Raw genomic sequence first — 18,446 nt, forward strand, 5'->3', positions numbered from 1 at the left:
TAATAGCAAAATCTTGGATGCAGCCTGTATCTCTATCAGCAGTGAATGGATAAAGAAAATGTGGTATTTATGCACAATAGAGTACTATTCTGTCATAAAGAGTTACAAACTTTAGTCATTTGAAGAAAATGAATCATTTTTAGATCATAATTAAATGAAATCAGACATACAACCTAAAACTGCATGGTTTTTCTGCTACTGTTGGGAGCCGCGTCTGTGATAGCTCGCCTTGCGCGGCGGACGTGCGGCCTGTGGTAAAGAGCAAAGCCTGAGGTAGATTACCCCTCCCATCGAATATGTTAGTTTCCTGCTTACCGCGTAAACAACCCGCTCAACAATATAGTCTGCCTGGCAACTGATGATGTTAGCCAATCAGCTTGCCTTGCTTACTTTAACATGATTGGACACTGTACCCGTATATATACCAGTGCCACCCCTGGGTGGAAGAAGAAGCCAGGTAGAAGCCCAGAAGTAAAAGCCCAAAAGGAGCCGCGGAGAGCGGACCGGTAGAGGCTTTGGGGCAGACTGAAGCACAAAAGAAGCCGCGGGGAGCGGACCAGAGGAGGCTTCAGCTGGGAGAACCCAGGGCAGGCTGTACGGAGAAGGAAAATAAAAAGAAAAGGTTGTCCACTACCAGACTTTGTCGTGTGTCCTTCCTGCCGGCCGGGAGCGGACATCGACATTTGGAGGCCCGCCCGGGGACTGATCACCCCCGAGACGTGGAAGTGGACAACGCTCCAGTACAGAGCTGCGAGACAGGTGAGTTGGGGATAAGCCTGGGCTCTGGGTGGCGCGCACCTACAGGGCTTTTAGACTCCCCTCAGGCTCACGCGTAAGTGGCGGATTCCTTGGGCCTCACGCGGTGAGTAACATATTAAAAGATGGGAAACATGTTAGGTAGCAACACTAAGAGCGAGGGTGGTTGTGGAGAAAGCTCTCAAGAGCTTACAAAAGTACACAGGGTATCTGAGCAGGCCCAGTCAGGGAGCTCCCGAGAGGGGTCCGTCAAGGGGAACAAGGATGCTAAGGAGGAGGACGGGGCTCTAGCCTCGGAGTCGTCTGACTCCGAGGACGAGGGAAAGTTGAATGGCAAGGAGGCCAAAGAGACCAGCTGTCAGGAGCCTAAATCGCTCAATAAGGAGTCGCAGGGTTCTTTTCCAGCGTTGCCCCGCGAATTGCGCTCTGCTCAACCTGGTCTGCGGAGGAGTAGAGAGCTCCTGAGCGCTCCCCGGCGCGAGAGGGAGGCGAAGCCTTCCGCCCCACCTTGGGGGCCGTTTCCGGAGGCGATTCCTCGCCACGAGGCGGCCGCCTGGGAGCTCTCTCCCCTTTCGCCAGAACAGGAAGTGATGCACGGGCCCCCATTTTCCGCCCAATCACGGCCGCTGTCTTATGCTCCGCCGCCGGCGGGTCGGTATTTTTACAGGTGGCTTTGGCAGGGGGGACGCTTGTCTCATGAGGTACATCCACCTGGGATAGATAGTGGCCCCTACAGGATATTTCCTGTACAAGTAGCTATGGGCCAGGGACGCAATGTATGGGAGCCTTTTGAGATAAAGCAGATTAGAGAACTTAAAAATGCAGTTACAACCTTTGGGCCGACTGCGCCTTACACCATTGCCATGCTGGAGAATCTGTCTTCTGGGCCCCTCACCCCCGCGGACTGGATTCAGCTGGCAAAGGCGTGTCTGCCCTCGGGCAGTTACCTGGATTGGCGAGCCTGGTACGCAGAGTTCTCTGCAGAGCAGGCTGAGAGAAACGCCAATCGGGGAAACCGGGGGTGGAACAAGGAAATGCTTATGGGAGAAGGTCGGCACGCTGATGACCAGACCCAGTTCCCCGGCGCTGTCTATGAACAAATCAATGCCATAGGGCTCCGCGCCTGGAAACAGGTAAGTGGTGCCGGAACAGCCTCCTTGTGTCTTTCAAAAATAATTCAGGGTACCACAGAGCCATTTGTTGACTTTGTGGCCCGAATGCAAGATGCTGCCGATAAGATATTTTCTGATCCGGGAGTGGCTCAACCGCTGGTAAGACAGCTGATTTTTGAGCAATGTACAAAGGAGTGCAAGGCAGCGATAGCTCCTCATAAGAACAAGGACCTCAACGCCTGGATTAGGATATGTAGAGAGATAGGGGGGCCGCTCTCCAACTCGGGAGTGGCTGCTCTCCTGGCCGCGGCTGTACAGCAGAGGGGACCTCGCGGGTTAGAAGGGGAATGTAAGGCTAAAGGGTGTTTTGCCTGCGGGGAGCCAGGACACATTAAACGTCATTGCCCAAACAATGCAGATGCTAGGCCTCGCCCTAGGAATGAAGAACCATATGTTTGTGGGCGATGCAAAAAGGGATCACACAAAGCTGAGGAGTGTAGGTCGGTCTTTGATGCTCAGGGCAACCGTATTTGTGCACGAGATGCTAGAGGGCCAAAAAACGGCCAGAGGGGGCCCCCTTCACAGGCGGGCCCCCGCCCCAGAGACAGGACAGCTCAGGGTGGCAGCCTTCAACAAGGGCCACCCCTGGGTCAGCAGGTGTGGACCTCAGTGTCGCCTCAGGACTTATATTAGTGCCTGATATGGGTGTTCAAGTGGTTGAAACCACCTTTAAGGGACCGTTACCCGAAAATTCCGTGGGTCTGGTGATCGGGAGATCCTCCACGGCCCTTCGGGGTCTCACAGTAGTCCCAGGGGTCATAGACTCAGACTACACAGGACATATTAAAATTATGGTTCAATCTCTTGTGGGTACTATGGTAATCAATAAAGGAGACAAGATAACGCAGCTCTTGCTGCTCCCCAGTCTCCACAAGAGATTTCCCTCAAAGCAGAAAATTAGAGAAAGTCAAGGTTTCGGTTCCTCAGGGGAAGTCTTTGAGGGACTCCATATGACACTTGGTAAAAGGCCCATGCTCTCACTTAAGGTCAATGGCAAGAATATAACAGGGCTCCTAGACACAGGAGCTGACCGTTCCATTATCTCCAGAAAGGATTGGCCTTCCAACTGGCCCACCAACACTGCAGATAACACGCTGCAGGGCCTGGGGATGGTGTCAGCTCCTCAGGTTAGTGCTTCAACCCTGCTCTGGTGCGATGAGGAGGGTCATCAGGGCCATTTCCAACCGTTTGTGTTACAGTTGCCAGTGTCTCTATGGGGAAGGGACATCCTCACTCAGATGGATGTCACGCTTACGTCAAACTGCTCCCCCCAGGCTAAGGATATACTCAGGAACCAGGGATATACCCCCGGCAAAGGCTTGGGCAATGCCCTGCAGGGTCGGACATCCCCAATACCAGTAGAAAACAAAAAAGGTAGGCAAGGATTGGGTTTTTCTTAGGGGCCGCTGAAGAAGCTCTCCTACCCACTTCGATCAAAATCACCTGGAGGTCAAATGATCCGGTTTGGGTACCTCAGTGGCCCCTGCCTAAGGAGAAGCTATTAGCCTTGTCAGAAATAGTCAGTACACAACTTAGATTAGGACATATTAAGCCGTCAACCTCCCCATGGAACACCCCCATTTTTATAATTAAGAAAAAGTCTGGCAAGTGGAGGCTGCTCCATGATCTAAGGGCGGTCAACGCGCAGATGCAGCCCCTGGGGGCAGTCCAGAGGGGGCTGCCAGCTCTCTCAGCCATCCCTCAGTCCTGGCCAGTTTATGTTATAGACCTTAGAGACTGTTTCTTCTCAATTCCCCTGCACCCAGAGGACACTCATAGGTTCGCCTTTACTTTGCCCACCATTAACCAAGAAAGCCCTGATCTCAGATACGAGTGGGTAACGTTGCCCCAAGGTATGGCCAACAGTCCCACTATGTGTCAGATTTACCTTGATTCCCTACTGGCCCCCCTACGAAAATCCTTTCCCAAGATAAGATGTATGCATTACATGGACGACCTTTTGCTCAGCGGCAGGAACCCAGACCTGCTAAATAATATGCTCGGCCAGTTGGTCGAGGCCCTGAGACAAGCTAATCTGCATGTTGCCCCCGACAAGATTCAGGGAGGAGAAATGGTGACCTACTTAGGCGCGAGAATCTCCCCTATGCTAGTCTCTCCGCAGAAGGTCACCATTAGGATGGATGGCGTTAGGACCCTAAATGACATGCAAAAGCTATTGGGAGACATTAATTGGATTAGGCCATATTTACATATACCAAATTCAGATCTCAAACCCCTGTTCGACCTTCTGAAGGGAGACCCAGATATAGCCTCCCACAGGAGGCTCACTCCTGAGGCAAGAGCTGCCTTACAGAGAGTGGAAAAAGCCTTAGGTGGGGCTACCTTACACAGAATTGAACCAGGGCGACCCTTTGATGTCTGTTTGCTACAGACTAGTCTACAGCCTACAGCGGTGATTTGGCAGAAAGGACCACTACTGTGGATACACCCTAAGGTCTCACCTGCAAAAGTCATAGAGCATTACCCGGAGGCAGTCGCTTCATTGGCCCTTGAAGCGCATGATAGAGCTGTCCAACATTTTGGCTCAGGACCACAAGCCATCCGAGTACCCTATACCGCCAGCCAGATCAAGACCCTGGCTGCCTGCATAGATACCTGGGCCATTCTGAGATGTGTTTTCCATGGGGATATAAACAATCAATACCCTAAAGACCCTATCTTGTCATTTGTCACTCAGCACCCTATAATTTTTCCAAAGGTTACTGCCTCTGAGCCATTAGTCCCAGCAACTACAATATACACAGATGGCTCCAAGACGGGGATAGGCGCCTATGTGATCCTAGGCAAGCCCCCGGTTACCATACAATTTAAACCAGATCAGCCTCAGGTGGTAGAACTGCAGATCGTTAAAATGATTCTTGAACGGTTCTCAGAAGCCATTAACATTGTCTCCGATTCTAGGTATGTGGTCAATGCTATGCAAGTGCTTGAGACTGCCAGTTTAATTAGATCCACTTCCACAGTGGCTGGACTGTTCCTGTCTATCCAGACATTGCTTCAGAACAGACACCATAAGGTCTTCACCACCCACATAAGAGCACATACATCCCTGCCGGGGCCCATGGCACAGGGGAATGCGGCTGCTGACACTGCCACTCGCCCGTTATGGGTTTTTACCTTACTAACACCAATCGAGCGAGCCCGTGCCTTCCATGATAAATTTCATGTTAATGCCAGGACACTAGCAAACCATTTCCATGTTTCTAGAGCAGATGCACGAGATATCGTGCGACTATGTGACTCCTGTGCCACATACAAACCTGCCATACCGATGGGAGTAAACCCTCGAGGTTTGATCCCTGGTGATGTTTGGCAGATGGACATCACACATATACAGGAGTTTGGGACTCTTAAATATGTTCATGTTTCCACAGACACCTGTTCTCACGTCATATTCGCAACAGCAGAAACAGGTGAAAAAGTGTCTAATGTGATCAATCATTGCCTGGCAGCTTGGGCCGCATGGGGCAAACCAAAAATATTAAAAACTGATAATGGACCAGCCTATATAGGCAAAGCCTTCAATGAGTTCTGCAAAATGATGGAGGTTCAATTAAAACATGGTATCCCATACAATCCCCAAGGTCAAGGAATCATTGAGAGGGCTCATAGAAGCCTCAAAGAAATTTTACAAAAACAAAAAGGGGGAGTAGGCCAAGGCCTGGCCCCAAAGGCACGATTATCCATGGCACTATTCACACACAATTTTTTAAATTTAAATAATGATAATTGCTCCCCAGCCGTGGAGCACTGCAACCCTTCCCCCAACCATAAAGGGTGGGTGAAGTGGAAAGATGTCCTGACAGGACAATGGATGGGCCCGGATCCAGTGGTCAGCTGGAACCGAGGCGCGGTTTGTGTTTTCCCACAGGAACCGGGACGAGAACCACTGTGGATACCGGAGAGACTGACACGGGCAACAAAGCCCTCGACTGAAGATCAGACCTGCCCTACTGGAGATCCATCACAGACCAACCAATAAGATGAATAGAAATAGCGGTAGCCCGAAATGGACAAGAAGATCCTCAGGCATATGCATGGCTTGCTCAATTGGCCCACGACCGAGTCTAGATATGGCGGGCATCCCTCATTCTCCTCCATAAGGTGACAATACACAGCAGGGTAGGTGAGTCAATGACGGGTAAGAGCGTGCCTCCCCAGCACGACTCGACCTAAGCCAGGCCCTACCCCATCCTGCACGTAAGCCGCTGGACTGTTAGATGCTGCCCAGGTCTAAATTTCTCTCCGAGGGGATTTCTTTACGGAGAGAAAATGAGTGCAAGCTTGTGTGCATCCAGGTTCCGTCCAGTTTGTGCCTGGCCCTAGAAAAAGGACGAGGGCCTCAGGGCCTTGGCAGACCATGGCATGGCCAACCAGGGTCTAAGCCAAGGACCTACGGTGGACCTACACATAGGGCATAAGCCTCTGCACCCAGTCCAGGAAGGGCTACGATGCGCACATTCATAAAAAATAAAATAGGGGGAGATGTTGGGAGCCGCGTCTGTGATAGCTCGCCTTGCGCGGCGGACGTGCGGCCTGTGGTAAAGAGCAAAGCCTGAGGTAGATTACCCCTCCCATCGAATATGTTAGTTTCCTGCTTACCGCGTAAACAACCCGCTCAACAATATAGTCTGCCTGGCAACTGATGATGTTAGCCAATCAGCTTGCCTTGCTTACTTTAACATGATTGGACACTGTACCCGTATATATACCGGTGCCACCCCTGGGCGGAAGAAGAAGCCAGGTAGAAGCCCAGAAGTAAAAGCCCAAAAGGAGCCGCGGAGAGCGGACCGGTAGAGGCTTTGGGGCAGACTGAAGCACAAAAGGAGCCGCGGGGAGCGGACCAGAGGAGGCTTCAGCTGGGAGAACCCAGGGCAGGCTGTACGGAGAAGGAAAATAAAAAGAAAAGGTTGTCCACTACCAGACTTTGTCGTGTGTCCTTCCTGCCGGCCGGGAGCGGACATCGACATGCTACAAAACTCCAAAATAGAAAGAACAAAATAAAAGACAACAGAAAACATGGAGATAGATCTTTTTCAAATGGGCAAGGGACCAAGAGATGGAGAAGAAAGCAGAGGAAGGAAGGAGGTTGGAAAAGAACTGAGATGTGTTATATACACATACCAAGTCCCTACAAGGAGTGTGATTGTTACACACTGAAATTGCATAGTAATAAAAATTGGGGGAAGGAGGGGATCTTAGTAACGGTGTAAAAAGGGTTCACCAATTTAGTTTATTGCTGCTCAAAAATCTCAAAACCTTAGCTGGGCACAATGATGCACGCCTATAATCCCAGCATTTGGAAGGCTGAGTCAGGAGGACCATTGCAAGTTCGAGACCAGTCTGAGCTAAAAAGTGAGCTTAAAGCTAGTCTGAACTGCATAGCAAGACCCTGTCTCAAAAATAAAATAAAATAAAATAAAGAAAACCTCACGACCCTGATAACTATTTAGACTTCATTAAAGTATTTCCTGCAGTTGGCCAATATCCAGATCTTCCTGTTGCACATTACTCTGTTCAGAGGGTGCCTGCAGGGCTCTACCCAATCCTGGATCACCCTCTTCCTCTCAAGAGAGATGTGAGTCTAGAGGAAGGGGTCTTAGGAGAGAAACCAGGAGGGTGAAGACTCTGAAAATCACAGGGTACGAGATTGTGCAGATATTAGGGCAGCTTCCCTTAGAGAACATTTTGAGAGGAAATTATACCTGACTTCAAATTGGGAAAGACCATCATGAAGAAAAGAGATCAGCAGAGTTTTAAGTAGCAGAACCAAAGCCAACTTCTGTAAGGTTTAGAGGTCACTTTCATGCAAGACAAAAAAAACGCTTCCTCACAGAGTGAAGGAGAAAGGGAGGGAATGAACGTTTTCAAGCTTGTGAGGTCCACATTTTGTCAAATGTGACATCTTTCAGGGACATTAGAAGTGAATGCCCTGCTTAGAGGGAACCCCGATGGGCTTGAAGGAGGTGCCCAACTGAAGGATTCTCCCTTCTGGGCTAGTGTTATCACCAATGACCATACGGTTCTATAATAATTAGATTTCTATAATCTTGGGAATGTCTCCTAGATGTGATTTCTATGTTATTCCTTATGTGACTCTAGACTGTGCTTATCAAAGTCTGATCAGACACACAGAACTAATTCTTGAGACCACCACATAGAAAGGCCCCATGTTCACATTAATTTAAAAAAATACTACCTAATGTATTATGTTTTGAGACATTAACAATCAATGATAACATAGCTGATGGTCTGCAAAGAAAGTTTCGACTTCAACTCAGCGTTTTCTAAACTCAGTTGCTAATAGAACTCTTTTTTTTTTTGGAGGATTGAACCCACTGAGGATTGAACTCACGACCTCACACTTGCCAGGCAGGCTCTTGTGCTGCTGAGCTAAATTCCCAGCCCTAATAGAACCCTTATAAAAAACAATAAGTGTCTGTTTCTTCCAAGGGTCCTTGGTGATGCCCACTTTCCTCATAACCCTCTGGGGCATCATTTAATGCTGTTTCTACAGGAGCCTGCCCTCAAACACAATTTCTATATCGACCACACGGTGGCTCTGCTGGTCTTAGAAAATGAAGCTCTCCGCCTTCTCAGGCCTATGCTGGGAGGACCTGTAATACAGGAGGATTTGGAGTCTGCATCTCAGGAGGTGGTGAGGACACAGGACGACTGGTTTACCTGTGTGCACGCCTTTAGCTAGAAATGTGGCCACCTGACCCTGGTGGGAAATGTTTTCCAGAGACTGTTCTAAATCTTGGCATTTTCTGTTTGTCCTATCCAATTTCATTTTGAGAATTAGTTAGGGTTCATCAATAGGGCCGCTCCTTCAGGAGCAGGGAAGTGCAACATTGCCTGCAGCCTGGGAAAAGCCTCCTTGGAAGCCACTATTTTCAACAAAGCGCTTTTGGTTTCCTTGAAGTCTCTGAGATGTGAAACAGGAAGCTGGATTGTTGGCACAGAGCTCCTCTATGGGGAACTCCAATGCAATCTCCACTTTAATTAGCTGCAGCAGGACCAATACCAAGATGTGATCCAAAATGTACCATTGTCAAATTTATTTTTTCAGGTGATGCATTTTAATGAATGAGGAAAACAAGTGTTGTCCTTAAAGATACAAAAGGCTATTTACCACTGATTGGACAGAGCTCATGCTAGCCATGCTGTGGGAGGCCGACCTTCCAGGTAAAGGCTTCCAAGGACGCTCACTATCCTGGGATTGTCAGTTCTGAGTAGGTCTGTGTGGACAGTACTTTCAGAGAGCTGCAGAAGGGTCTCTCTGTGTTTATAGCAGCTTCTCTCATGTTACTCTGTTCTCTCCCCACATTCATTCATGTCCAACAGAAATATTTACACTAAGTCTGTGTAAAGCATACACTGGGTACTGAGGGGTTTCAGAGGCAATTCCCCTGTCAAGGAGATAAATGCATGAGAAGTCCAAGAGACAGAGACTGCACACAGGAGGTGGTAATTTCACCCTGTAGATCCTAAACTAGAGCCCTGGATTGATCAGAGCTCCCACTGTGGAAGACCTTTTAAAACCCTCTCTCCTAGGAGGATGTGGGCCCAGGTACCCTGCACCCTGTTAAGCTGTCTCCTCGGTTCCCGAAGAGCCAGAGAGAGGGAGGCTCAGTGGCTGCCCCACTGCGTATCCCCGGCTCCAGGAAGGCTTGTCCTGGACAAGAAGCTGCCAATTCCTGACAGAAGGCTCAGGAACCAACTGAAGCACCAGCTTTCTCATTGCCTGAACTGAGAATTGCTCTTCCCAGCAGGACGTGTTTGCTACAGGAAGTTTTTGACCCCTTCCCTGTGGGATTGCTTCAGTTTTTATTAGTCAAAATTTCAAACATGCAAGAACAGTACAGTGAACACACATATCCCCACCACCAAGGTTCCACACCTGCTAAAATTTTCCCATTCGCTTTACCTATGTGCTCCCAGAATGTCTTTTAAAGATGTTTTCGGTAAAAGTGGGATTCAATTAACACTCTTGTGGTATCTCATTAGCCTCTTTGAATGTAGGAGAGTCCCCTAAAAAACACTGGCTTTCTGAAGTGACTGTATCAGTTGTCTGGATAACTGCTGGTTTCCTGTGATGCCTCCTGGGAAGCCAGTCCCACCACGTGCCGCCCTAGGAGACTGCGAACTTTTAACCACAGCGTGATCTTTAATGATACTTTTCATGACTCAGTTGCATGGTACCTGTCATGTTACTTTTCCCTCATTACTGAGACAAACCCCAGGAGCCTTTGTTTCCCTGCCTTCACTGCCTCCTTTCACTTTCATCTCTCCCTTCCAAATTAATTCCTTTGCTTTCCCTTTGTTGTGGCATCATCTAGAGTTTTGTTTGTTCAGAAGCTGTCCCAGAATCCATTTCTGCATTTACCTTTGACATGTCTCAAGATTTGGAACCTTCTTTCTCAGCTAAATGCGTTTAAGGAAATCCTTGCTGGGCAAACCTAGACAGAAAAACCACCTAAGTACATGAATAGGACTACGTGAATCATCTATTTACTAACACAGAATGATTTCATTTTTTCCCTCCTGGAAATGACTCTCGGAAGTGATTATTGAAGTAATACCCACGCCAATCCAAATCAGTGCTCAGATGAGTGGCCTGCAGCCTCCCCGGATTGTCAGCAAGGATGCACAGACAGGCCAAGAGCTCCGTCCTTCAGCAAACATCAGCAGAGGTGATGTCAGGCCCTGAACCTGTCCACCACCAAGGTCTTGCTTTTGCAGCACCCCCTTGTCCTGTCATTGAGAGCCCGGATCTTGCAGCCTAGAGGAATCAGCCCCTTGCTCTGTGGTCCTGGGTGCTTTGTGCCTTCAAGAAAAGATTTCAGACAAGACACACAGGCAACCTTACGGAAGTATAGACAGTGCTTACTGTAAAGCAGGTAGAGAGATTTAACCCATCAGATGAGAAGGCAGGCAGTGTTGCAAAGACAGAGCTCAGTGTGAGTCTGGGTATCTTTTTATGCACCCAGGGGTTCCTCCTGGAGTTTAGGAAACTATAATGATTGAGATGCTTATCCAGGTTACTTTGGAACATTGATATCGGAAATTGGGTCTCAGCCCAAGGATGGGAGTGCCTTGAGTGAATGTCCCTTTTTCCATTATCTTTGGGCTTAGGCATGGCACCCAGGAGTACTGTGCCTGTTGCCTTGGAAACAGCCCCCATGGGGCCAGGTATGAGAAGGACTGCACACAACATGTGACCACGACAGACCGCTGTGCTCTGTGAGGTTGTTTGGGTCTGAGACCTAGAAAATTACGTTAAGTGCATTACACACTATTGGGCACCAGAGTGGCGGCTGTCTTACAGGCTGAAGGATTAATGTGGGGTTTGAAGGCGGAGGTGGTGACTGTCTTGAGTTAGGGTTGTTTTGTAGCCTTTGATCCCAGGCTATTGTCTTCTATGTCTTCTAGGACTCATCATTTTAACAAGGGCCAATCAATCTTGGTCATCTGGTGGGGGTGGCAGTTCTGCCTCCCTCGGTCCTGACTCTTAAAAGGGGCTCATAACTCTTGAGGCTTGAACTAGCGGTGACCTGGCTGAGAGGGCAGTCCTCTACTGCCTCCCCCACCGAGGTCCCCTCATTTAGCCGTAATGTATAGATGAAGTTTTCTTTATTTGCTATCACTGATATAGCATGCTATTTGACCCCTTCTGTGTCCCTTGGGCTTGCTAATGTCTAACTACCTGCCTAACATTACTGATCAAAGACTTTAAAAATGCTGAGGCCACTGGTATGATGGTGTATGTCTGTAATCCCAGCCCTAGGAAGGCTGAGGCAGGAGGATCCCTGCATTATATAGTGACACCTTTCCTCAAAAAAACAAACAAATCTTCCAAGGTCGTCCTGTTCCGCTGGTGCCTCTGAGTCTAGGGGAAAACACAGCATTAAGTCTCACCTCTCTCCATTCAAGGGCTTTCCTCAGTAGTTAGGAAGGTTATGAAGGCAGAAAACAGTCCCCTCTCTTCCCCACAGTATCTCAGCCCCAAAACACTGTCTGGGTCCCCAAAACACTTGCTAGTGTCCCCAGGGCTTTTTGATGGGGTGCCAAGGCTTCCAGAAGTGTTTCTAAGGGTTTTTAGAGAGGCCCAGAGTTTAAGTGAAGGCTCTAAGGCGTTCCTCGCAGCTCTGTAAGATGCATTGAGGTTTCCAGAGCTTTGCTCAGAGTTTGCAGGGCTCACTGGCACAAGTCCTCAGCCGTCCCGAGGGCTATGTTCAGGTTTCAGGTCGAAGCTCCTACGAATGCATCTCACAGATTCAGGGAGCAGGAGGTTATGTGTTATCAGGAGGCTTCCAGGGCTGCTTTCATGAGCCATCCCCATTCTTTGTTTCATTCACTGAGTCATTCATTCGGCTGACATTCAAACTTGCTCCCTCCTGGCTTCAGACACTGGCCCTCCACCTCCCATCAGCCCCAGGCATGACAGTTTCCAAGGCTTCTATAAGTGCAGCTTGTCTTCTGCCTGCAAAGCTCCACGGCCTGGGCCCCTTGAGGTATTCTCTTGTTTTGAGGCTGAATGACACATGTAGTTTGGCTCATAGCTACTCCACTTGTTATTTTGCTGTACAAAATATCCTTGGGACAAAAAGCCCCAAGGACACCCACTGTTGGGATCCTCCTGTCCCCCAGGAGTTTTCTTCCAATAACCGCATCCTACTCTTAACCTCTTTCATCCACAGCACCAGCACATCTGACATCTACCAAGTGGGGAATAGTTACCCTGTGACAGCACAGCTGTCTCAATGCCTTATTCATACAAGGAGGAAACTGATCAGGAATTTGGGGAACAAAAGTTCCCTTTCCCTTTTTACCAGACCACTGTCACCCTGTAGAGGTAACCTCTTTTCTGGGTTCAGTAGATGCGCACTTTTGCTCTGTGTCTTCTCCAACTCTTTCTTCAGGAGACCAGGAACCTGGAAAGCATCCCCAGGGGACCCACCATCTGGTGAACGTTGGCTGGCCCATCTCTGTCACCCCACCAATGACAACCCCTTCCTCAGGAGCATGTTTGCTTTACTGCAAGCAATGATAGAGAACTTCAAAGAGCAAGAATCTGCCAAAACCTTCTAGCCTGAGCATCTGCCCCTTTGAGACCCCTTCCACGACTCAGTGATCATGCTTTTAAATGGATTCCTGGGAGTCTGTTCTCTGGCCACAGCGGGAAGAGGAATCGGTCTGTCTGATCTTTGCTATAAAGAAAAAAAACATAGATGAGGCAGAAAAGGGATGAGAAAGGAGATTAAGCAAAAGAGAAACCTGATAAGACTGTAGAGAGGAAATAAAAAATGGCAGAGAAATTAGGCTACCTCTCACCGAAGTAGGGTGAGAAGGAAATAAGATGGTTTTGAAACAAAACAAAACAAAACAAAAAAAAAAAAGGAAATATAAATGAACACTGGGGAAAGAGCAGAGGGAGAAAAAGTGGTGGCAGAATTTTAACAAAAGCCAGGGACAAAACGTCTTTCCCTCTACCTCTTCCTGTCTTCCTTCTAAGCTGTCTGCTGTGTGCCAGGTACCGGTTAGGTGCCAACAGTACGAAATGAACAAGACTCCCTCTCTGCTCTGTCAGACTGCATACATGGTGGGGAGATGGGTGCGGTGGGGGCAGAGATGAAAAGTGGTTTTCTTCTCCGATGGTTTTCTGTGCATAGATAAGGAGAAGGCTGAGGATGGAGACTCTCTGATGTGCATTGCTGCAGTTCAGTTCCTCTCGGGATAAATGTGGACAGGTAATTCACGCAGGCTGAGGACTCAGAGCCTCCCTGAGGCTTTTCTGGGTGGTACCTGAGGTAGTATTACAAGCACTGGGCAGGAGTCTGAAGTGAGTCGGGCTGGAAAGCTTCCTGTCGGTGCCATGCCCACAGCCACAGTGGGAAGGATAATTTCACCCCCCTTCCCCCAGTCCCCTCAGAGCTACTTTGGCAAATTATCCAACAGCATCTCACCTTGGGCTCTTTTGCCCCTTAGGCTATGAGAGAAAGAAGTCTGAGAAATTTTGAAAAATGTACTGACAAAATGAAGCAGCAGTCTCATCCCCTAAGAGCAAAGGGAAAAAAGAAAATTTCCCTGGGTGGGGAGAAATTGTCATTTAACCTACTAGTTACCAAACTGCGGGAGCCTGGCGACCACAGAGATACTCTTTGTAGGAGTGGCTGTTACAGGGTCTTTGCTGAGGCTGGGCAGTGCGAAATCCTCCGAGGTTCTCAGTCCTTGATGGTGACCCTCCCTGGGAAAGATGCTATTATACAGCTTTTAAAGAAAAGCCTCTAGCTCGGGTAGACAATTCCCAGAACATGAGCCTCCCAAGGAGTCTTGATTTGCTAGGTTTGCGGGTGTAGATCCAACTCTGGAGAATAGCTGTGAGTTTCCATGTCGGGGAACTGAGGTTAGATTAGGCTGGGCCCAAGACACCATTCCTACATGGTCAGAGGTGTTTGCTCCTGTTGATGCTAGCGAGGAGGGGCTTAAGGTTGTCTGGCCAGAGTCCAAAAGCAGCCGGAAATAAGGCCCAGGCTAGAGAGACACTCTGTCCATAAAAGACAAAGCGAGGGAAAGGACATTGGCTCTGCGGCTCTCATTTGACCAGACGTTTTGAAAAATGCTCAGAGCTATGATTTAGTAAGGGTAGCACTAGCTTTGTTAAGAAACTGCATCATTGTGTTCTTTCTCTTTTCCAGTGCCATTAAAACTCCACACAATGGCCACAGACTCCAGACAGGGTTCAATTTCTGCCCATCTAGCCCAGCTCTACCATCTAAGAAGCAAAATCAAAAAATCAAGGCACCTTCCTGTCTTTGTTCCTTTGATCAGCCAAGGGAAGAATTCTGGGTGATCAAGAATGAAAGAGTTTTGGCCCAGACAAAACACTGTAGCTGGTAAAGCCTCAGGAGGAACCGAGGAACTCCATCTCCCCCACCCTTAGGAATTTACCTATGGCACCAAACAAAGACCAGTGGGCTACCTGTGCATCCCTAATGTCCCCATAGGTTCCACCCCAAACCTAGGCTACTTACATGCCTCCACTTCCATGGAGAGATTGCCAATGGGGGGGGGAGATGCCATGCCCCAGGGGATTGGGGGTGTCTCTCCCTGCATTCTCAAAATAAAGGTCATTTATATTTCATACTTCTTATCTTTTCAGCCACCGCCGGTCCCCCACAGTTCTATCAAAGAATACCACCCAACATGCCCTGGAGATCCCCAAATCTCTGGCATATGGGGTACTGCAGGGATTTTTACCCTGCCTCCGCCTTTTGCAGATGTGTGTGGGCTGTTTTTTGTTTTTTGGGGTTTTTTTGTTTTATTTTTATTTATTTATTTTTTTTTTTTGTATTTAAAAGATTTAATACAAGGGGAAAAGCTATTGTATAGTGGAAGCAATTCTTAACACAAGTTATTAAGCACAGTTTATATAATTTCAAAAGTCATTCACATTATTGCTCAATACTACATTTGCATGGAACAAGTTCTTGACACACATTAGAACTTGTGTAATTACAAGCTTATAAAAAACAAAAACTTACAGAGGTCATTCAGAAGTTTTAAAAGTTTAAAAATTCAGCTGGGCGTGGTGGTTCATGCCTGTGATCCTAGCATTCAAGAGGCTGAGGCAGGAGGATCCTTGCGAGTTCCAGATCAACCTGGATTACAACATGAGCTCAAGGCCAGCATGAATTTCATAGAGAGATCCTGTCTCAAAAAGACAAAAAAGGTTTGAAAATGCATGGAGATATGTACTACCAGAGAAAACATATGTATGTGTACGTATATAAATGTCCATGTTCATTTAAAAACAGCAAGCTAATGTGACTCAGACTTGTATGTCACTTTCAATCAAAGCATATGTAAACAGACTGAAAGTGACTGGGTAGATAACAGTACTAATATGCCCTCCATTTCTTAGTAATAATCATTGTAAACTATCAATGGGGTACTGAGTGCCAGCCTACTTTTAGTTCTAGAACTTTTCTAGAACTTTCCAAAAGTTCTTTAGAGACATATTCACTCTGGAACTGTGTTAGACTGGGAGAAATAGTTTTCTTAGAAATTTTTAAAGGAAGTTACAACTATACTTTTGTATATAAGATTTGATGAACAATAAAAACAACCCAAGTAAGACCATTATTAATATCATCTTGATAAATATATACATTGTAATGCAATGTAATTGCAATTGTAATACAATGTAATATTTTGTGATCCTGAGCTCTAATAACCATTAGATGCATGCATACCATTCAGATTTATCTAGTCTAATAAAAATAATCCTGCCTTAATACCTTTGAAGACAGAGTCTTTTTAAAATATTTGATAGGTCCTTATCATGTTAACAGATACATCTGCTATAAACAAAGCATTACAAGTTGTATGAGAAAGGGCATGTTGGATTCCAAAAGGCTATTAAAGAAAAATTATTATTTTAAAATAATTATTAAAAAGAAAAATAATACAGAGTGTTTTTTTTTTTTTTTTTTTTTTTTTGTTCTGTGGATTGAACTCATGATCTGGCACTTATGCCACTGAACTAAATCCCTGGCCCCCCCTTTTTTTGTACCAGGAATCAAACTCATGACCCTTCACTTGCCAGGCAGGCCCTTATGCCACAGGGCTAAATCTCAGGCCCAAAGGTGTTTTTTCGATATTAAGGAATTTATAAATAAAGGGCTGTGTGTACCTTGGTGACAAAATTAAAAAAAGGCTGGCCCTGTTTCCTTTCTTTCTTTTTTTAAAATTGGTACTGGTGATTGAACTCATGACCTCATGCTTGCCAGGCAGATGCTTGTGCCTGGCTAAATCCCCCGCTAGGCTGGCCACTTTTTATGCAAAGTTCAAATGTATTTTGTGAAAATACAAAAAAGTAATTCTTGCAAATCAGAATATATAACAGAAAAAAGTACAATAACTTAAGTATTTTGACTCCTTTTTTTGTTTGTTTTTTAGTATCGGGAATCGAACTCACAACTGTGTGTTTGTAAGACAGCACTTATGCCACTGAGCTAAATCCCCAGCCCCCAATAACTTAAGTAATTAAACATCTGTATGAAGTGACTTGCAAAGTTTGACAAATATGCACACACAGAACATGCACTGACTTAAAAAAAAAAAAACCAAAAACACCACGTAATTCTGTAGAACCAACATTATATCACCACCAGGAGAGAATCAAGCAAGGCACCACTGGAAAGACAACATACTTGGAAAGTCTCTATAGATAAAGTAAATGCCAGGCTTGTTGAAAACTCGGCGTCTTTGGTAAACATTTTATGAGGATGTCATATTCCACCAAGTTTCCGGTTCACATATCCTTTTGCTCAGGTTGCAGCGTAAGCACACCTAGTGGTGAAACCTGTTGTTTTTCCACTCTAATAACTTCCCAGTCCATCTTCGTGCCCTTTTCCTGAGCTAAATAACTGGCCACATCCTGCAACCTAAAGAGCAGCAACAACAAAGGCCGTCCGAAGTAGCCACGTCTATACACAGGAAGCTTCTTCTTCAGACAGCTTATTAACTCTGTGGATGCTGGCTTTAAATTCTTCAAGAGTGACTTTTCCAGTTAGTGAAGAAGGAAATTCAGATTTGAATTTGTTGCTTAAACCAAATATGGTGACGTGAACTGTGAGCCCAGCCACAGACCTCCACTGGCTCTGGCGAGTACTGAGCCTGTGCTCCTCCAGGGCCCACTCCTCGTCCTCCTCATTCTTGTAGATCTCCTGGAAATCCACCATCCTGCAGTGCAGCCCCTGTCCAAGGCCTGACTCCAAGGGCTGGTGCAAGGCACCGACTTGGCGAGGCCGTGGGGTTCGCTCTTGCCTGGCTCCGCTGCCTGGCTCCCTCAGCTCTGGCTACTGAAGAGCTAGGATCCAGCTGGGTGCCACCACTACCATCGGCAATAACAACAACAGAACTTCATTCAACCTCTGCCCAGGAGCCCGCACCTGCAGCAGCGTTGCAGACGCTGCAGCAATGCAGGCAATACAGCAACATCGAGAAACCTGCTTCGGGAGCAGCCTCTAGGGAGGGCATCTGGGACTTCTGCAGATGTTTATGAAAGTTTGAAAATTTCTTGACATCATAATCTCTTTTAAAGTTGAAGTTTGCGTTCTAGCTCTCCTGGTTTCCCTCCACTGTATATAATAGTCTGCCTGTTTCTGAGGTGTTTTTGGCTTTCCTCCCAATTAACTTTCAACAGTTTTTGGGAAATGTCCAGATAACTCACAGCCATGGTGAAAGCCAAAGTCCATGGCACAAAACCACCGCTAGTGAAGACATCAGGTTTTCAGTCATTCTGCTTTCCTTAAGTGGTGTTTGCACTCTGGACCTGTGAGTCTGTAGTTCCTGTGCCGTGCTTTCTGCTATCCTTGCTGGGAGGGCCTCTTGGAGAACATGGCCTGAAATAGTATGATGGCTTCACCCTGCCACCCCCCCCCCAGGCTTCTCCTCACTGCCAAATCCCATGGGAAGGGCTCAACATCA

At 47.2% G+C, this 18,446-nt stretch overlaps 1 pseudogene; it reads right to left on the reverse strand.

Annotated features, from left to right (window-relative positions):
* Positions 1–16,899: 16,899 nt before the first annotated feature.
* LOC100720181 (cysteine-rich hydrophobic domain-containing protein 2-like) lies at positions 16,900–17,698 on the reverse strand (annotated as a pseudogene).
* Positions 17,699–18,446: the final 748 nt, after the last annotated feature.

This window comes from Cavia porcellus, unplaced genomic scaffold, assembly GCF_034190915.1.
Source record: "Cavia porcellus strain 051 isolate PalLab524CR breed Dunkin Hartley unplaced genomic scaffold, mCavPor4.1 scaffold_38, whole genome shotgun sequence".
In the NCBI taxonomy this organism is placed as follows: Eukaryota; Metazoa; Chordata; class Mammalia; order Rodentia; family Caviidae; genus Cavia; species Cavia porcellus.